The following is a 24,374-nucleotide window of genomic DNA, read 5'->3' on the forward strand; positions in this document are numbered from 1 at the left end:
CTGACACACTCTATCACTCTCTGACACTCTCGATCACTCTCTGACACTCTCTGACACTCTCAGACTTTCTGTGACACACTCTGACAATCTCTATCACTCTATGACACTCACTGACACACTCTGACACTCTCTGTCACTCTCTATCACTCTCTGACACACTCTGACACTCTCTGACTCTCTCTATCACTCTGTGACACTCTCTGACACGCTCTATCACTCTCTATCACCCTCTATCACTCTCTGACACTCTCTGACACTCTCTATCACTCTCTATCACTCTCTATCACTCTCTGACACTCTCTGACACTCTCAGACACTCTCTATCACTCTCTGACACTCACTGACACTCTGAGACACTCTGTGTCACTCTCTGTCACTCTCTGTCACTCTCTGTCACTCTCAGACACGCTCAGAGACTCTCTATCACTCTCTGACACTCTCTATCACTCTCTGACACTCTCCATCACTCTCTGACACTCTCTGACACTCTCTGTCGCTCTCTGACACTCTCACACACTCTGGCACTATCTGACACTCCCTATCACTCTTTGACACTCTCAGACACTCTCTGTCACTCTCAGACACTCTCTATCACACTCTAACATTCTTCATCACTCTCTGACACACTCTGACACTCTTTGACACTCTCAGAAACTCTCTATCACTCTCTGTCACTCTTTGAGACTCTCTATCACTCAATGACACTCTCTGAAAATCTCTATCACTGTCTATCACTCTCTGACACTGTCTGACACTCTCTGACACACTCAGACACTCTCAGACACTCTCTGACACTCTCAGACACGCTCTATCACTCTTTATCGCACTCTGACACTCCCTGACACTCTCTATCACTCTCTGACACTCTCTATCACTCTCTATCACTCTCTGACACTCTCAGACACTCTCTATCACTCTCTGACACTCACTGACACTCTGAGACACTCTCTGTCACTCTCTGTCACTCTCTGTCACTCTCAGACACGCTAAGACACTCTCTATCACTCTCTGACACTCTCTATCACTCTCTGACACTCTCCATCACTCTCTGACACTCTCTGACACTCTCAGACAGTCTCTGACACTCTCAGACACGCTCTATCACTCTTTATCGCACTCTGACACTCCCTGACACTCTCTATCACTCTCTGACACTCTCTATCACTCTCTATCACTCTCTGACACTCTCTGACACTCTCAGACACTCTCTATCACTCTCTGACACTCACTGACACTCTGAGACACTCTCTGTCACTCTCTGTCACTCTCTGTCACTCTCTGTCACTCTCTGTCACTCTCAGACACGCTAAGACACTCTCTATCACTCTCTGACACTCTCTATCACTCTCTGACACTCTCCATCACTCTCTGACACTCTCTGACACTCTCTGACACTCTCTGACACTCTCTGTCGCTCTCTGACACTCTCACACACTCTGGCACTATCTGACACTCTCTATCACTCTTTGACACTCTCAGACACTCTCTGTCACTCTCAGACACTCTCTATCACACTCTAACGCTCTTTGACGCTCTCAGACACTCTCTGACGCACTCAGACACTCTCTGACACTCTCTGACGCTCTCTGACACTCTCTGACACTCTCTGACACTCTCTGACACTCTCAGACACTCTCAGACTCTCTCTATCACTCTCAGACTCTCTCTATCACTCTCAGACACTCTCTATCACTCTCTGACACTCTCTGACGCACTCAGACACTCTGTGACACTCTGTGACACTCTCTGACGCTCTCAGACACTCTCTGACACTCTCTGACACTCTCAGACACTCTCAGACACTCTCAGACTCTCTCTATCACTCTCAGACACTCTCTATCACTCTCTGACACTCTCTGACGCTCTCAGACACTCTCTGAAATGCTCTAACATTCTTCATCACTCTCTGACACACTCTGACACTCTTTGACACTCTCAGAAACTCTCTATCACTCTCTGTCACTCTTTGAGACTCTCTATCACTCAATGACACTCTCTGAAAATCTCTATAACTGTTTATCACTCTCTGACACTCTCTGACACACTCAGACACTCTCAGACACTCTCTATCACTCTGTATCACTCTCTAACACTCTCTGACACTCTTAATCACTCTGTGACACTCTCTATCACTCTCTATCACTCTCTATCACTCTCTGACACTCTCTATCACTCTCTGACACACTCTATCACTCTCTGACACTCTCCATCACTCTCTGACACTCTCTGACACTCTCAGACTTTCTGTGACACACTCTGACAATCTCTATAACTCTATGACACTCACTGACACACTCTGACACTCTCTGTCACTCTCTATCACTCTCTGAAACTCTCTGACACTCTCTGACTCTCTCTATCACTCTGTGACACTCTCTGACACGCTCTATCACTCTCTATCACTCTCTGACACTCTCTGACACTCTCTATCACTCTCTATCACTCTCTGACACTCTCTGACACTCTCAGACACTCTCTATCACTCTCTGACACTCACTGACACTCTGAGACACTCTCTGTCACTCTCTGTCACTCTCTGTCACTCTCTGTCACTCTCTGTCACTCTCTGTCACTCTCAGACACGCTCAGACACTCTCTATCACTCTCTGACACTCTCTATCACTCTCTGACACTCACTATCACACTCTGACACTCACTATCACTCTCTGACATTCTCTATCACTCTCTATCACTCTCTATCACTCTCTGAGACTCTCCATCACTCAATGACACTCTCTGAAAATCTCTATCACTGTCTATCACTCTCTGACACTCTCTGACACTCTCTGACACTCTCTGACACACTCAGACACTCTCAGACACTCTCTGACACTCTCAGACACGCTCTATCACTCTTTATCGCTCTCTGACACTCTCTGACACTCTCTATCACGCTCTGACACTCTGTATCACTCTCTATCACTCTCTGACACTCTCTGACACTCCCTATCACTCTCTATCACTCTCTGACACTCTCTATCACTCTCTGACACTCTCTATCACTCTCTATCACTCTCTGACACTCTCTGACACTCTCTATCACTCTCTATGACTCTCTATCACTCTCTGACACTCTCTGACACTCTCTATCACTCTCTATCACTCTCTATGACTCTCTGACACTCTCTGACACTCTCTATCACTCAATGACACTCTCTGACACTCTCTGACACACTCTGACACTCTCAGACACTCTCAATCACACTCCGTATCGCTCTCTGACACTCTCTGACACTCTCTGACACTCTCTATCACTCTCTGACACTTTCTGACACTCTCTATTACTCAATGACTCTCTGTGACACTCTCTATCCCTCTCTCTCACTCTATGACACTCTCTGACGCTATCTATCACTCTCTATCACTCTCTGACACTCTCTGACACACTCTGACACTCTCTATCACTCTCTGACACTCTCTGACACTCTCTTTTACTCTCTGAAACTCTCTGACACTCTCTTTTACTCTCTGAAACTCTCTGACACTCTCTGACACACAATGACACTCTCTGACACACCCTATCGCTCTCAATCACTCTCTGACACTCTCTGACACTCTCAGACACTCTCTATCTCTCTCTATCACTCTCTGACAATCTCTATCACTCTCTATCACTGTCTGACACTCTCTATCACTCTCAGACACTCTCTATCACTCCCTGACACTCTCTATCACTCTCTATCACTCTCTGACACTCTCTGACACTCTCAGACACTCTCAGACACTCTCTATCACTCTTTCTCACTCTCTGACACTCACTGACACTCTCAGACACTCTCTGTCACTCTCAGACACTCTCTGACACTCTCTATCACTGTCTATCACTCTCTGACACTCTCTGATACTCTCTATCACTCTCTATCACTCTCTGACACTTTCTGACACTCTCTATCACTCTCTGACACTCTCTAACACTCTCAGACTCTCTCTATCTCTCTCTATCACTCTCTGACAATCTCTATCACTCTCTATCACTGTCTGACACTCTCTATCACTCTCTATCACTCTCTGAAACTCTCTGACACTCTCCATCACTCAATGACACTCTCTGACATCTCTATCACTCTCTATCACTCTCTGACACTCTCTGACACTCTCTGACGCTCTCTGACACTCTCTGACACTCTCTGACACTCTCTGACGCTCTCTGACACTCACAGATACTCTCAGATACTCTCTATCACTCTGTATCACTCTCTAATACTCTCTGACACTCTCAATCACTCTGTGACACTCTCTATCACTCTCTATCACTCTCTGACACTCTCTATCACTCTCTGACACACTCTATCACTCTCTGACACTCTCGATCACTCTCTGACACTCTCTGACACTCTCAGACTTTCTGTGACACACTCTGACAATCTCTATCACTCTATGACACTCACTGACACACTCTGACACTCTCTGTCACTCTCTATCACTCTCTGACACACTCTGACACTCTCTGACTCTCTCTATCACTCTGTGACACTCTCTGACACGCTCTATCACTCTCTATCACCCTCTATCACTCTCTGACACTCTCTGACACTCTCTATCACTCTCTATCACTCTCTATCACTCTCTGACACTCTCTGACACTCTCAGACACTCTCTATCACTCTCTGACACTCACTGACACTCTGAGACACTCTGTGTCACTCTCTGTCACTCTCTGTCACTCTCTGTCACTCTCAGACACGCTCAGAGACTCTCTATCACTCTCTGACACTCTCTATCACTCTCTGACACTCTCCATCACTCTCTGACACTCTCTGACACTCTCTGTCGCTCTCTGACACTCTCACACACTCTGGCACTATCTGACACTCCCTATCACTCTTTGACACTCTCAGACACTCTCTGTCACTCTCAGACACTCTCTATCACACTCTAACATTCTTCATCACTCTCTGACACACTCTGACACTCTTTGACACTCTCAGAAACTCTCTATCACTCTCTGTCACTCTTTGAGACTCTCTATCACTCAATGACACTCTCTGAAAATCTCTATCACTGTCTATCACTCTCTGACACTGTCTGACACTCTCTGACACACTCAGACACTCTCAGACACTCTCTGACACTCTCAGACACGCTCTATCACTCTTTATCGCACTCTGACACTCCCTGACACTCTCTATCACTCTCTGACACTCTCTATCACTCTCTATCACTCTCTGACACTCTCAGACACTCTCTGACACTCACTGACACTCTGAGACACTCTCTGTCACTCTCTGTCACTCTCTGTCACTCTCAGACACGCTAAGACACTCTCTATCACTCTCTGACACTCTCTATCACTCTCTGACACTCTCCATCACTCTCTGACACTCTCTGACACTCTCAGACAGTCTCTGACACTCTCAGACACGCTCTATCACTCTTTATCGCACTCTGACACTCCCTGACACTCTCTATCACTCTCTGACACTCTCTATCACTCTCTATCACTCTCTGACACTCTCTGACACTCTCAGACACTCTCTATCACTCTCTGACACTCACTGACACTCTGAGACACTCTCTGTCACTCTCTGTCACTCTCTGTCACTCTCTGTCACTCTCTGTCACTCTCAGACACGCTAAGACACTCTCTATCACTCTCTGACACTCTCTATCACTCTCTGACACTCTCCATCACTCTCTGACACTCTCTGACACTCTCTGACACTCTCTGACACTCTCTGTCGCTCTCTGACACTCTCACACACTCTGGCACTATCTGACACTCTCTATCACTCTTTGACACTCTCAGACACTCTCTGTCACTCTCAGACACTCTCTATCACACTCTAACGCTCTTTGACGCTCTCAGACACTCTCTGACGCACTCAGACACTCTCTGACACTCTCTGACGCTCTCTGACACTCTCTGACACTCTCTGACACTCTCAGACACTCTCAGACTCTCTCTATCACTCTCAGACTCTCTCTATCACTCTCAGACACTCTCTATCACTCTCTGACACTCTCTGACGCACTCAGACACTCTGTGACACTCTGTGACACTCTCTGACGCACTCAGACACTCTGTGACACTCTGTGACACTCTCTGACGCTCTCAGACACTCTCTGACACTCTCTGACACTCTCAGACACTCTCAGACACTCTCAGACTCTCTCTATCACTCTCAGACACTCTCTATCACTCTCTGACACTCTCTGACGCTCTCAGACACTCTCTGAAACGCTCTAACATTCTTCATCACTCTCTGACACACTCTGACACTCTTTGACACTCTCAGAAACTCTCTATCACTCTCTGTCACTCTTTGAGACTCTCTATCACTCAATGACACTCTCTGAAAATCTCTATAACTGTTTATCACTCTCTGACACTCTCTGACACACTCAGACACTCTCAGACACTCTCTGACACTCTCAGACACGCTCTATCACTCTTTATCGCACTCTGACACTCTCTGACACTCTCTATCACACTCTGACACTCTCTATCACACTCTGACAATCTCTATCACTCTCTATCACTCTCTGACACTCTCTGACACTCTGACACTCTCTGACACTCTCTATCACTCAATGACACTCTCTGACACTCTCTGACACACTCTGACACTCTCAGACACTCTCAATCACACTCCGTAGCACTCTCTGACACTCTCTGACACTCTCTATCACCCTCTGACACTTTCTGACACTCTCTATTACTCAATGACTCTCTGTGACACTCTCTATCCCTCTCTATCACTCTATGACACTCTCTGACACTCTCTGACACTCTCTGACACTCTCTGTCGCTCTCTGACACTCTCACACACTCTGGCACTATCTGACACTCTCTATCACTCTTTGACACTCTCAGACACTCTCTGTCACTCTCAGACACTCTCTATCACACTCTAACGCTCTTTGACGCTCTCAGACACTCTCTGACGCACTCAGACACTCTGTGACACTCTCTGACGCTCTCAGACACTCTCTGACACTCTCTGACACTCTCAGACACTCTCAGACTCTCTCTATCACTCTCAGACTCTCTCTATCACTATCAGACACTCTCTATCACTTTCTGACACTCTCTGACGCACTCAGACACTCTGTGACACTCTGTGACACTCTCTGACGCTCTCAGACACTCTCTGACACTCTCTGACGCTCTCAGACTCTCTCAGACTCTCTCTATCACTCTCAGACACTCTCTATCACTCTGACACTCTCTGACGCTCTCAGACACTCTCTGAAACGCTCTAACATTCTTCATCACTCTCTGACACACTCTGACACTCTTTGACACTCTCAGAAACTCTCTATCACTCTCTATCACTCTCTGAGACTCTCTATCACTCAATGACACTCTCTGAAAATCTCTATCACTGTCTATCACTCTCTGACAATCTCTGACACTCTCTGACATACTCAGACACTCTCAGACACTCTCTGACACTCTCAGACACGCTTTATCACTCTTTATCGCACTCTGACACTCTCTGACACTCTCTATCACTCTCTGACACTCTGTATCACTCTCTATCACTCTCTGACAATCCCTGACACTCTCTACCACTCTCTATCACTCTCTGACACTCTCTGACACTCCCTATCACTCTCTATCACTCTCTGACACTCTCTGAAGCTCTCTATCACTCTCGATCACTCTCTGACACTCTCTATCACACTCTGACACTCTCTATCACTCTCTATCACTCTCTGACACTCTCTGACACTCTCTGACACTCTCTATCACTCTCTATGACTCTCTGACACTCTCTGACACTCTCTATCACTCAATGACACTCTCTGACACACTCTGACACACTCTGACACTCTCAGACACTCTCAATCACACTCCGTAGCACTCTCTGACACTCTCTGACACTCTCTATCACCCTCTGACACTTTCTGACACTCTCTATTACTCAATGACTCTCTGTGACACTCTCTATCCCTCTCTATCACTCTATGACACTCTCTGACGCTATCTATCACTCTCTATCAATCTCTGACACTCTCTGACAATCTCGATTAATCAATGACACTCTCTGACACTCTCAGACAGTCTCTGACACTCTCAGACACGCTCTATCACTCTTTATCGCACTCTGACACTCCCTGACACTCTCTATCACTCTCTGACACTCTCTATCACTCTCTATCACTCTCTGACGCTCTCTATCACTCTCTTATACTCTCTGACACTCTCTATCACTCTCTGACACTCACAGACACTCTCAGACACTCTCTGCTACTCACTATCACTCTCTGACACTCTCTATCACTCTCTGAATCTCTCTGACACTCTCAGAGGCTCTCTATCACTCTCTATCACTCACTGACACTCTCAGACACTCGCTATCACTGTCTGACACTCACTGACACTCTCAGACACTCTCTTTCACTCTCTGTCACTCTCAGACAATCTCAGACACTCTCTATCACTCTCTGAAACTGTCTATCACTCTCTGACACTCTCTGAGACACTCAATCACACTCTATCACTCTCTGACACTCTCTGACACTCTCAGAGGCTCTCTATCACTCTCTATCTGTCACTGACACCTTCTGACACCCTCTATCTCTCTCTGACACTCTCTATCGCTCTCTGACACTCTCTGACACACTCAATCACTCTCTATCACTCTCTGACACACTCTGACACTCTCTATCACTCCATGACACTCTCTGACACTCTCTATCACTCTCTATCACTCTCTGACACACTCTGACACTCTCTGACACTCTCAGACACTCTCTATCACACTCTGACACTGTCTGACACTCTCTATCACTCAATGACACACTCTGAAACTCTATATCACTCTCTATCACTCTCTATCACTCTCTATCACTCTCAGACACTCACTGACACTCTCAGACACTCACTGTCACGCTCTATCACTCTCCGACACTCTCTATCACTCTCTGACACTCTCTGACACTCTCAGAGGCTCTCTATCACTCTGTATCACTCACTGATACTCTCAGACACTCTCTATCACTCTCTGACACTCACTGACACTCTCATACACTCTCTATCACTCTCAGACACTCTCTATCGCTCTCTGACACACTCTGCCACTCTCTATCACTATATGACACTCTCTGACACTCGCTATCACTCTCTATCACTCTCTATCACTCTCTGACACACTCTGACACTCTCTGACATTCTCAGACACTCTCTGTCACTCTCTATCACTCTCTGACACTCTCTATCACTCTCTGACACTCTCTATCACTCTCTATCACTCTCTTACAATCTCTTACACTCTCTATCACTCTCTGTCACTCCCTGACACTCTCTATCACACTCTGACACTGTCTGACACTCTCTATCACTCAATGACACACTCTGAAACTATCTATCACTCTCTATCACTCTCTATCACTCTCTATCACTCTCTGACACTCACTGACACTGTCAGACACTCGCTGTCACTCTCAGACACTCTCTGTCACTCTCAGACACTCTCAGACACTCTCTATCACTCTCTATCACTCTCTGACACTCTCTGACACACTCTGACACTCTCTGACACTCTCAGACAGTCTCTATCACTCGCTATCACTCTCTGACACACTCTGACACTCTCTGACATTCTCAGTCACTCTCTATCACTCTCCATCACTCTCTATCACTCTCTGAAACTCTCTATCACTTTCTGACACTATCAATCACTCTCTGACTCTCTCTGACTCTGTCTGACACTCTCTGACACTCTCAGACACTCTCTATCACGCTCTGGCACTCTCTGACAATCTCTGTCACTCTATGACACTCTCTGACACTCTCCATCACTCTCTGACACTCTCTGATACTCTCAGACACTCTCTATCAATCTGTATCACTCTCTGACACTCTCTGACACTCTCGGACACTCTCAGAGGCTCTCTATCACTCTCTATCACTCACTGACACTCTCAGACACTCTCTTTCACTCTCTGTCTCTCTCAGACACTCTCTATCACTCTCTGACACTCTCTATCTCTCTCTGACACTCTCTATCGCTCTCTGACACTCTCTGACACACTCAATCACTCTATGACATTCTGACACTCTCGATCACTCTCTATCACTCTCTGACAGACTCTGACACTCTCTGACACTCTCAGACACTCTCTGTCACTCTCTATCACTCTCTGACACTCTATCACTCTCTGACACTCTCTTTCACTCTCTGACACTCTCTACCACTCTCTATCACTCTCTGACACTCTCTATCACTCTCTATCACTCTCTGACACTCTCTGACACTCTCTATCACTCTCTAACACTCTCTGACACGCTCTATCACTCTCTGACACTCTCTATCACTCTGTATCACTCTCTGACACTCTCTGACACACTCTGACACACTCTGACACTCTCTGACACTCTCTGACAATCTCTATCACTCTCTGACACTCTCAGAGGCTCTCTATCACTCTCTATCACTCACTGACACTCTCAGACACTCTCTTTCACTCTCTGTCTCTCTCAGACACTCTCAGACACTCTCTATCACTCTCTGACACTCTGTATCACTCTCTGACACTCGCTATCGCTCTCTGACACTCTCTGACACTCTCTATCACTCTCGATCACTCTCTGACACTCTTTAACACACTCTGACACTCTCTATCACTCTATGACACTCTATGGCACTCTCTGACACTCTCTATCACTCTCTATCACGCTCTGACACTCTCTGACACCCTCTGACACACTCTGGTACACTCTGACACTCTCTGACTCTCTCTGACACTCTCTCTCACTCTCTGACAATCTCAGAGGCTCTCTATCATCCTCTATCACTCCCTGACACTCTCAGACCCTCTCTATCGCTCTCTGACACTCTCTGACACACTCAATCACTCTCTATCACTCTCTGACACTCTCTATCACTCTATGACACTCTCTGACATTCTTTATCACTCTCTATCACTCTCCGACACACTCTGACACTCTCTGACACTCTCTGACACTCTCAGACACACTCTATCACTCTCTATCACTCTCTGACACTCTCTGACACACTCTGACACTCTCAGACTCACTCTATCACACTCCGTATCACTCTCTGACATTCTCTATCACTCAATGACACTCTCTGACACTCTCTGACACACTCTGACACTCTCAGACACTCTCAATCACACTCCGTATCACTCTCTGACACTCTCTGACACTCTCTGACACTCTCTGACACTCTCTATCACGCTCTGACACAATCTGACACTCTCTGACATTCTCAGACACTCTCTATCACTCTCCATCACTCTCTATCACTCTGAAACTCTCTATCACTTTCTGACACTATCAATCACTCTCTGACTCTCTCTGACACTGTCTGACACTCTCTGACACTCTCAGACACTCTCGACCATTCTCTGACACTCTCTGACACTCTCAGACACACTCTATCACTCTCTATCACTCTCTGACACTCTCTGACACACTCTGACACTCTCAGACACACTCTATCACACTCCGTATCACTCTCTGACACTCTCTGACACTCTCTATTACTCAATGACTCTCTGTGACACTCTCTATCCCTCTCTATCACTCTCTGACACTCTCTGACACTCTCTTTTACTCTCTGAAACTCTCTGACACTCTCTTTTACTCTCTGAAACACTCTGACACTCTCTGACACACAATGACACTCTCTGACACACCCTATCACTCTCTATCACTCTCTGACACTCTCTGACACTCTCTGACTCTCTCTATCTCTCTCTATCACTCTCTGACACTCTCTATCACTCTCTATCACTGTCTGACACTCTCTATCACTCTCAGACACTCTCGATCACTCCCTGACACTCTCTATCACTCTCTATCACTCTCTGACACTCTCAGACACTCTCAGACACTCTCTATCACTCTTTCTCACTCTCTGACACTCACTGACACTCTCAGACACTCTCTGTCACTCTCAGACACTCTCTGACACTCTCTATCACTGTCTATCACTCTCTGACACTCTCTGATACTCTCTATCACTCTCTATCACTCTCTGACACTTTCTGACACTCTCTATCACTCACTGACACTCTCTAACACTCTCAGACTCTCTCTATCTCTCTCTATCACTCTCTGACAATCTCTATCACTCTCTATCACTGTCTGACACTCTCTATCACTCTCTGAAACTCTCTGACACTGTCCATCACTCAATGAAAATCTCTGACATCTCTATCACTCTCTATCACTCTCTATCACTCTCTGACACTCTCTGACACTCTCTGACGCTCCCTGACACTCTGACGCTCTCTGACACTCTCTGACACTCTCTGACGCTCTCTGACACTCACAGACACTCTCAGATACTCTCTATCACTCTGTATCACTCTCTAACACTCTCTGACACTCTTAATCACTCTGTGACACTCTCTATCACTCTCTATCACTCTCTATCACTCTCTGACACTCTCTATCACTCTCTGACACACTCTATCACTCTCTGACACTCTCGATCACTCTCTGACACTCTCAGACTTTCTGTGACACACTCTGACAATCTCTATCACTCTATGACCCTCACTGACACACTCTGACACTCTCTGTCACTCTCTATCACTCTCTGACACTCTCTGACACTCTCTGACTCTCTCTATCACTCTGTGACACTCTCTGACACGCTCTATCACTATCTATCACTCTCTGACACTCTCTATCAGTCTCTATCACTCTCTGACACTCTCTGACACTCTCAGACACTCTCTATCACTCTCTGACACTCACTGACACTCTGAGACACTCTCTGTCACTCTCTGTCACTCTCTGACACTCTCTGACACTCTCTGACTCTCTCTATCACTCTGTGACACTCTCTGACACGCTCTATCACTCTCTATCACTCTCTGACACTCTCTGACACTCTCTGACACTCTCTATCACTCTCTATCACTCTCTGACACTCTCTGACACTCTCAGACACTCTCTATCACTCTCTGACACTCACTGACACTCTGAGACACTCTCTGTTTCTCTCTGTCACTCTCTGTCACTCTCAGAAACGCTCAGACACTCTCTATCACTCTCTGACACTCTCTATCACTCTCTGAAGCTCTCTATCACTCTCGATCACTCTCTGACACTCTCTATCACACTCTGACACTCTCTATCACTCTCTATCACTCTCTGACACTCTCTGACACTCTCTATCACTCTCTATGACTCTCTGACACTCTCTGACACTCTCTATCACTCAATGACACTCTCTGACACTCTCTGACACACTCTGACACTCTCAGACACTCTCAATCACACTCCGTAGCACTCTCTGACACTCTCTGACACTCTCTATCACCCTCTGACACTTTCTGACACTCTCTATTACTCAATGACTCTCTGTGACACTCTCTATCCCTCTCTATCACTCGATGACACTCTCTGACACTCTCTGTCACTCTCTGTCGCTCTCTGACAATCTCACACACTCTGGCACTATCTGACACTCTCTATCACTCTTTGACACTCTCAGACACTCTCAGACACTCTCTATCACACTATAACGCTCTTTGACGCTCTCAGACACTCTCTGACGCACTCAGACACTCTGTGACACTCTCTGACGCTCTCAGACACTCTCTGACACTCTCTGACGCTCTCAGACACTCTCAGACTCTGTCTATCACTCTCAGACACTCTCTATCACACTCTGACACTCTCTGACGCTCGCAGACACACTGTGACACTCTGTGACACTCTCTGACGCTCTCAGACACTCTCTGACACTCTCTGACACTCTCTGACACTCTCTGACACTCTCAGACACTCGCAGACTCTCTCTATCACTCTCAGACACTCTCTATCACTCTCTGACACTCTCTGACGCTCTCAGACACTCTCTGAAACGCTCTAACATTCTTCATCACTCTCTGACACACTCTGACACTCTTTGACACTCTCAGAAACTCTCTATCACTCTCTGTCACTCTTTGAGACTCTCTATCACTCAATGACACTCTCTGAAAATCTCTATCACTGTCTATCACTCTCTGACACTCTCTGACACTCTCTGACACACTCAGACACTCTCTGACACTCTCAGACACGCTCTATCACTCTTTATCGCACTCTGACACTCTCTGACACTCTCTATCACTCTCTGACACTCTCTATCACTCTCTATCACTCTCTGACACTCTCTGACACTCTCAGACACTCTCTATCACTCTCTGACACTCACTGACACTCTGAGACACTCTCTGTCACTCTCTGTCACTCTCTGTCACTCTCTGTCACTCTCAGACACGCTCAGACACTCTCTATCACTCTCTGACACTCTCTATCACTCTCTGAAACTCTCTATCACTCTCTGACACTCTCTGACACTCTCTGACACTCTCTGTCGCTCTCTGACACTCTCACACACTCTGGCACTATCTGACACTCTCTATCACTCTTTGACACTCTCAGACACTCTCTGTCACTCTCAGACACTCTCTATCACGCTCTAACGCTCTTTGACGCTCTCAGACACTCTCTGACGCACTCGGACACTCTGTGACACTCTCTGACACTCTCAGACACTCTCAGACTCTCTCTATCACTCTCAGACTCTCTCTATCACTCTCAGACACTCTCTATCACTCTCTGACACTCTCTGACGCACTCAGACACTCTGTGACACTCTGTGACACTCTCTGACGCTCTCAGACACTCTCTGACACTCTCTGACACTCTCAGACACTCTCAGACTCTCTCTATGACTCGCTGACACTCTCAGACACTCTCTATCACTCTCTGACACTCTCTGACGCTCTCAGACACACTCTGAAACGCTCTAACATTCTTCATCACTCTCTGACACACTCTGACACTCTTTGACACTCTCAGAAACTCTCTATCACTCTCTGTCACTCTTTGAGACTCTCTATCACTCAATGACACTCTCTGAAAAACTCTATCACTGTCTATCACTCTCTGACACTCTCTGACACTCTCAGACACGCTCTATCACTCTTTATCGCACTCTGACACTCTCTGACACTCTCTATCACTCTCTGACACTCTGTATCACTCTCTATCACTCTCTGACAATCCCTGACACTCTCTACCACTCTCTATCACTCTCTGACACTCTCTGACACTCCCTATCACTCTCTATCACTCTCTGACACTCTCTGAAGCTCTCTATCACTCTCGATCACTCTCTGACACTCTCTATCACACTCTGACACTCTCTATCACTCTCTATCACTCTCTGACACTCTCTGACACTCTCTATCACTCTCTATGACTCTCTGACACTCTCTGACACTCTCTATCACACAATGACACTCTCTGACACTCTCTGACACACTCTGACACTCTCAGACACTCTCAATCACACTCCGTAGCACTCTCTGACACTTTCTGACACTCTCTATCACCCTCTGACACTTTCTGACACTCTCTATTACTCAATGACTCTCTGTGACACTCTCTATCCCTCTCTATCACTCGATGACACTCTCTGACACTCTCTGTCGCTCTCTGACACACTCACACACTCTGGCACTATCTGACACTCTCTATCACTCTTTGACACTCTCAGACACTCTCTGTCACTCTCAGACACTCTCTATCACACTCTAACGCTCTTTGACGCTCTCAGACACTCACTGACGCACTCAGACACTCTGTGACACTCTCTGACGCTCTCAGACACTCTCTGACACTCTCTGACACTCTCAGACACTCTCAGACTCTCTCTATCACTCTCAGACACTCTCTATCACTCTCTGACACTCTCTGACGCTCTCTGACACTCTCAGACCCTCTCTGTCACTCTCTATCAGTCACTGACACTCTCAGACAGTCTCTATCACTCTCTGACACTCTCTATCACTCTCTGACACTCTCTGACACTCTCAGAGGCTCTCTATCACTCTCTATCTGTCACTGACACTCTCAGACACTCTCTATCTCTCTCTGACACTCTCTATCGCTCTCTGACACACTCAATCACTCTCTATCACTCTCTGACACACTCTGACACTCTCTGTCACTCCATGACACCCTCTGACACTCTCTATCACTCTCTATCACTCTCTGACACACTCTGACACTCTCAGACACTCTCAGACACTCTCTATCACACTCTGACACTGTCTGACACTCTCTATCACTCAATGACACACTCTGAAACTCTCTATCACTCTCTATCACTCTCTATCACTCTCTGTCACTCTCAGACACTCTCTATCAATCTCTGACACTCTCTGACACACTCTGACACTCTCTGACACTCTCAGACACTCTCTATCACACTCTGACACTGTCTGACACTCTCTATCACTCAATGACACACTCTGAAACTCTCTATCACTCTCTATCACTCTCTGACACTCACTGTCTCTCTCAGACACTCTCTATCAAACTCTGACACTCTCTGTCACTCTCTGACACTGTCTATCACTCTCAGACACTCTCTGTCACTCTCTATCACTCTCTGACACTCTCTATCACTCTCTGACACTCTCTGACACTCTCAGAGGCTCTCTATCACTCTCTATCACTCACTGATACTCTCAGACACTCTCTATCACTCTCTGACACTCACTGACACTCTCATACACTCTCTATCACTCTCAGACACTCTCTATCTCTCTCTGACACTCTCTATCGCTCTCTGACACACTCTGCCACTCTCTATCACTATATGACACTCTCTGACACTCGCTATCACTCTCTATCACTCTCTGACACACTCTGACACTCTCTGACATTCTCAGACACTCTCTGTCACTCTCTATCACTCTCTGACACTCTCTATCACTCTCTGACACTCTCTATCACTCTCTATCACTCTCTTACACTCTCTATCACTCTCTGTCACTCTCTGACACTCTCCATCACACTCTGACACTGTCTGACACTCTCTATCACTCAATGACACACTCTGAAACTATCTATCACTCTCTATCACTCTCTATCACTCTCTGACACTCACTGACACTGTCAGACACTCGCTGTCACTCTCAGACACTCTCTGTCACTCTCAGACACTCTCAGACACTCTCTATCACTCTTTGACACTCTCTGACACACTCTGACACTCTCTGACACTCTCAGACAGTCTCTATCACTCGCTATCACTCTCTGACACACTCTGACACTCTCTGACATTCTCAGTCACTCTCTATCACTCTCCATCACTCTCTATCACTCTCTGAAACTCTCTATCACTTTCTGACACTATCAATCACTCTCTGACTCTCTCTGACACTGTCTGACACTCTCTGACACTCTCAGACACTCTCTATCACGCTCTGGCACTCTCTGACAATCTCTGATACTCTCCGACGCTCTCAGACACTCTCTATCAATCTGTATCACCCTCTGACACTCTCTGACACTCTCGGACACTCTCAGAGGCTCTCTATCACTCTCTATCACTCACTGACACTCTCAGACACTCTCTTTCACTCTCTGTCACTCTCAGACACTCTCAGACACTCTCTATCACACTCTGACACTCTCTATCTCTCTCTGACACTCTCTATCGCTCTCTGACACTCTCTGACACACTCAATCACTCTATGACATTCTGACACTCTCGATCACTCTCTATCACTCTCTGACAGACTCTGACACTCTCTGACACTCTCAGACACTCTCTGTCACTCTCTATCACTCTCTGACACTCTATCACTCTCTGACACTCTCTTTCACTCTCTGACACTCTCTACCACTCTCTATCACTCTCTGACACTCTCTGACACTCTCTATAACTCTTTGACACTCTCTGACACTCTCTATCACTCTCTAACACTCTCAGAGGCTCTCTATCACTCTCTGTCTCTCTCAGACACTCTCAGACACTCTCTATCACTCTCTGACACTCTATCACTCTCTGACACTCTGTATCACTCTCTGACACTCGCTATCGCTCTCCGACACTCTCTGACACTCTCTATCACTCTCGATCACTCTCTGACACTCTTTAACACACTCTGACACTCTCTATCACTCTATGACACTCTATGGCACTCTCTGACACTCTCTATCACTCTCTATCTCGCTCTGACACTCTCTAACACCCTCTGACACACTCTGGTACACTCTGACACTCTCTGACTCTCTCTGACACTCTTTCTCACTCTCTGACAATCTCAGAGGCTCTCTATCATCCTCTATCACTCCCTGACACTCTCAGACCCTCTCTATCGCTCTCTGACACTCTCTGACACACTCAATCACTCTCTATCACTCTCTGACACTCTCTATCACTCTATGACACTCTCTGACATTCTTTATCACTCTCTATCACTCTCTGACACACTCTGACACTCTCTGACACTCTCTATCACTCTCTATCACTCTCTATCACTCTCTGATACTCTCTGACACTCTCTGACACTCTCTCACACGCTCAGACACTCTCTATAACTCTCTGACACTCACTGACACTCTCAGACATTCTCTGTCACTCTCAGACACTCTCAGACACACTCAATCACTCTCTATCACTCGCTGACACTCTCTATCACTCTTTGACACTCTCTGACACACTCTATCACTCTCTATCACGCTCTGACACAATCTGACACTCTCTGACATTCTCAGACACTCTCTATCACTCTCCTTCACTCTCTATCACTCTCTGAAACTCTCTATCACTTTCTGACACTATCAATCACTCTCTGACTCTCTCTGACACTGTCTGACACTCTCTGACACTCTCAGACACTCTCGATCATTCTCTGACACTCTCTGACACTCTCAGACACACACTATCACTCTCTATCACTCTCTGACACTCTCTGACACACTCTGACACTCTCAGACACACTCTATCACACTCCGTATCACTCTCTGACACTCTCTATCACTCTCTATCACTCTCTGACACACTCTGACACACTCTGACACACTCTGACACTCTCTGACACCCTCTGACAATCTCTATCACACTCTGACACTCTCTGACACTCTCAGAGGCTCTCTATCACTCTCTATCACTCTCTGACTCTCTCAGACACTCTCTATCACTCTCTATCGCTCTCTGACACTCTCTGACACACCCAATCACTCTCTATCTCTCTCTGACACTCTCTGACACTCACTATCACTCTATAACACTCTCTGACTCTCTCTGACACTCTCTATCACTCTCTATCACGCTCTGACACAATCTGACACCCTCTGACACACTCTGGCAAACTCTGACACTCTCTGACACTCTCTGACACTCTCTATCACTCTCTATCACTCTCTGACACTCTCTGACAATCTCAGAGGCTCTCTATCACTCTCTATCACTCTCTGACACACTCAGACACTCTCTATCACTCTCTGACACTCACTGACACTCTCATACACTCTCTGTCACTCTCAGGCTCTCTCAGACATTCTCTATCACTCTCTATCACACTCTGACGCTCTCTGACGCTCTCAGACACACTCCATCACTCTCCATCACTCCCTGAAACTCTCGGACACTCTCGGACACTCTCTATCACTCTCTGACACTCTCTATCACTCTCTGACATTCTCAGACTCTCTCTATCACTCTCTGACACTCTCTATCACGCTCTGGCACTCTCTGACAATCTCTGTCACTCTATGACACTCTCTGACACTCTCTGTCACTCTCAGGCTCTCTCAGACATTCTCTATCACTCTCTATCACACTCTGACGCTCTCTGACGCTCTCAGACACTCTCTATCACTCTCTATCACTCTCTATCACTCTCTGACACTCTCTGACACTCTCCGACACTCCCTGGCACTCTCTGACACTCTCTGACACTCTCAGACACACTGAATCACTCTCCATCACTCCCTGACACTCTCGGATACTCTCGGACACTCTCTATCACTCTCTGACACTCTCTATCACGCTCTGGCACTCTCTGACAATCTCTGTCACTCTATGACACTCTCTGACACTCTCCATCACTCTCTGACACTCTCTGATACTCTCCGATGCTCTCAGACACTCTCTATCAATCTGTATCACTCTCTGACACTCTCTGACACTCTCGGACACTCTCGGACACTCTCAGACACTCTCTATCACTCTCTATCACACTCTGACGCTCTCTGACGCTCTCTGACGCTCTCAGACACTCTCTATCACTCTCTGACACTCTCTATCACTCTCTGACTCTCTCTATCGCTCTCTGACACGCTCTGACACACTCAATCACTCTCTAGCACTCTCTGACACACTCTGACTCTCTCTATCACTCTTTGACACTCTCTGACACTCTCTATCACTCTCTGTCACTCTCTGACACACTCTGACACTCTCTGACACTATCTATCACTCTCTTACACTCTCTATCACTCTCTGACAGTCTCTGTCACTCTCTATCACTCTCTGACACTCTCTGACACTCTCAGTGGCTCTCTATCACTCTCTATCACTCACTGACACTCTCAGACACTCTCTATCACTGTCAGACACACTCTATCACTCTATGACACTCTCTGACCCTCTCTATCACTCTCTATCACAATCTGACACTCTCTAACACTCTCTTACACTCTCTGACACTCTCTATCACTCTCTGACACTCACTGACACTCTCATACACTCTCTGTCACTCTCTGTCACTCTCAGGCTCTCTCAGACATTCTCTATCACTCTCTATCACACTCTGACGCTCTCTGACGCTCTCAGACACTCTCCATCACTCTCCATCACACCCTGAAACTCTCGGACACTCTCGGACACTCTCTATCACTCTCTGACACTCTCTATCACTCTCTGACATTCTCAGACTCTCTCTATCACTCTCTGACACTCTCTATCACGCTCTGGCACTCTCTGACAATCTCTGTCACTCTCTGACACTCTCTGACACTCTCTGTCACTCTCAGGCTCTCTCAGACATTCTCTATCACTCTCTATCACACTCTGACGCTCTCTGACGCTCTCAGACACTCTCTATCACTCTCTATCACACTCTGACGCTCTCTGACGCTTTCAGACACTCTCTATCACTCTCTGACACTCTCTATCACTCTCTGACACTCTCTGACACTCTCCGACACTCTCTGGCACTCTCTGACACTCTCTGACATTCACTGACACTCTCAGACACACTGAATCACTCTCCATCACTCCCTGACACTCTCGGACACTCTCTATCACTCTCTGACACTCTCTATCACGCTCTGGCACTCTCTGACAATCTCTGTCACTCTATGACACTCTCTGACGCTCTCCATCACTCTCTGACACTCTCTGATACTCTCCGATGCTCTCAGACACTCTCTATCAATCTGTATCACACTCTGACGCTCTCTGACGCTCTCAGACACTCTCTATCACTCTCTGACACTCTCTATCTCTCTCTGACACTCTCTATCGCTCTCTGACACGCTCTGACACACTCAATCACTCTCTAGCGCTCTCTGACAAACTCTGACTCTCTCTATCACTCTTTGACACTCTCTGACACTCTCTATCACTCTCTGTCACTCTCTGACACACTCTGACACTCTCTGACACTCTCTATCGCTCTCTGACACTCTCTGTCACTCTCTATCACTCTCTGACACTCTCTATCACTCTCTGACACTCTCTGACACTCTCAGTGGCTCTCTATCACTCTCTATCACTCACTGACACTCTCAGACACTCTCTATCACTCTCTGACACTCACTGACACTCTCAGAATCTCTCTGTCACTTTTAGACACTCACTGACACTCTCAGACGCTCTCTGTCACTGTCAGACACACTCTATCACTCTCTGACACTCTCTATCAATCTCTGACCCTCTCTGACACACTCAGACACTCTGTGACACACTCTGACACTCTCTATCACTCTATGACACTCTCTGACGCTCTCTATCACTCTCTATCACACTCTGACACTCTCTATCGCTCTCTGACACGCTCTGACACACTCAATCACTCTCTAGCGCTCTCTGACAAACTCTGACTCTCTCTATCACTCTTTGACACTCTCTGACACTCTCTATCACTCTCTGTCACTCTCTGACACACTCTGACACTCTCTGACACTCTCTGACACTCTCTATCACTCTCTGACACTCTCTGTCACTCTCTATCACTCTCTGACACTCTCTATCACTCTCTGACACTCTCTGACACTCTCAGTGGCTCTCTATCACTCTCTATCACTCACTGACACTCTCAGACACTCTCTATCACTCTCTGAGACTCACTGACACTCTCAGAATCTCTCTGTCACTTTTAGACACTCACTGACACTCTCAGACGCTCTCTGTCTTTGTCAGACACACTCTATCACTCTCTGACACTCTCTGACACTCTCTATCAATCTCTGACCCTCTCTGACACACTCAGACACTCTGTGACACACTCTGACACTCTCTATCACTCTATGACACTCTCTGACGCTCTCTATCACTCTCTATCACACTCTGACACTCTCTAACACTCTCTTACACTCTCTGACACTCTCTATCACTCTCTGAATCTCTCTGACACTCTCAGAGGCTCTCTATCACACTCTATCACTCACTGACACACTCAGACACTCTCTATCACTCTCTGACACTCACTGACACTCTCAGACACTCTATTTCACTCTCTGTCACTCTCAGACACTCTCATACAGTCTCTATCACTCTCTGACACTCTCTATCACTCTCTGATACTCTCTGACACACTCAATCACTCTCTATCACTCTCTGACACACTCTGACTGTCTCTATCACTCCATGACACTCTCTGACACTCTCTATCACCCTCTATCACTCTCTGACACACTCTGACACTCTCTGACACTCTCAGACACTCTCTGTCACTCTCTATCACTCTCTGACACTCTCTGTCACTCTCTATCACCCTCTGACACTCTCTGACACTCTCTGACACTCTCAGAGGCTCTCTATCACTCTCCATCACTCACTGACACTCTCAGACACTCTCCATCACTCTGTGACACACACTGACACTCACAGACACTCTCTTTCACTCTCTGCCACTCTCAGACACTCTCTATCACTCTCTGACACTCTCGATCTCTCTCTGACACTCTCTATCGCTCTCTGACACACTCTGACACACTCAATCACTCTCTATCACTCTCTGACACACTCTGACACTCTCTATCACTCTATGACATTCTGACCCTCTCTGACACTCTCTATCACTCTCTGACAGACTCTGACACTCTCTGACACTCTCAGACACTCTCTGTCACTCTCTATCACTCTCTGACACTCTAGCACTCTCTGACACTCTCTATCACTCTCTATCACTCTCTGACACTCTCTGACACTCTCTATCACTCGCTGACACTCTCTGACACCCTCTATCACTCTCTGACACTCTCTGACACTCTCAGATGCTCTCTATCACTGTCAGACACACTCTATCACTCTCTGACACTCTCTGACACTCTCTATCAATCTCTGACCCTCTCTGATACACTCAGACACTCTGTGACACACTCTGACACTCTCTATCACTCTATGAAACTCTCTGACGCTCTCTATCACTCTCTATCACACTCTGACACTCTCTAACACTCTCTTACACTCTCTGACACTCTCTATCACTCTCTGACACTCACTGACACTCTCATACACTCTCTGTCACTCTCTGTCACTCTCAGGCTCTCTCAGACATTCTCTATCACTCTCTATCACACTCTGACGCTCTCTGACGCTCTCAGACACTCTCCATCACTCTCCATCACTCCCTGAAACTCTCGGACACTCTCTATCACTCTCTGACACTCTCTATCACTCTCTGACATTCTCAGACTCTCTCTATCACTCTCTGACACTCTCTATCACGCTCTGGCACTCTCTGACAATCTCTGTCACTCTATGACACTCTCTGACGCTCTCTGTCACTCTCAGGCTCTCTCAGACATTCTCTATCACTCTCTATCACACTCTGACGCTCTCTGACGCTCTCAGACACTCTCTATCACTCTCTATCACTCTCTGACACTCTCTGACACTCTCTGACACTCTCCGACACTCTCCGGCACTCTCCGGCACTCTCTGACACTCTCTGACACTCTCTGACACTCACTGACACTCTCAGACACTCTCTATCACTCTCTGACACTCTCTATCACGCTCTGGCACTCTCTGACACTCTCTGACACTCTATGACACTCTCTGACACTCTCTGATACTCTCCGATGCTCTCAGACACTCTCTATCAATCTGTACCACTCTCTGACACTCTCGGACACTCTCGGACACTCTCAGACACTCTCTATCACTCTCTGACACTCTCTATCGCTCTCTATCGCTCTCTGACACGCTCTGACACACTCAATCACTCTCTAGCACTCTCTGACACACTCTGACACACTCTGACTCTCTCTATCACTCTTTGACACTCTCTGACACTCTCTGACACTCTCTATCACTCTCTGTCACTCTCTGACACACTCTGACACTCTCTGTCACTCTCTGTCACTCTCTGACACTCTCTGTCACTCACTATCACTCTCTGACACTCTCTATCACTCTCTGACA

The sequence above is a fragment of the Heterodontus francisci genome, chromosome 25, assembly GCF_036365525.1.
Source record: "Heterodontus francisci isolate sHetFra1 chromosome 25, sHetFra1.hap1, whole genome shotgun sequence".
Lineage (NCBI taxonomy): Eukaryota > Metazoa > Chordata > Chondrichthyes > Heterodontiformes > Heterodontidae > Heterodontus > Heterodontus francisci.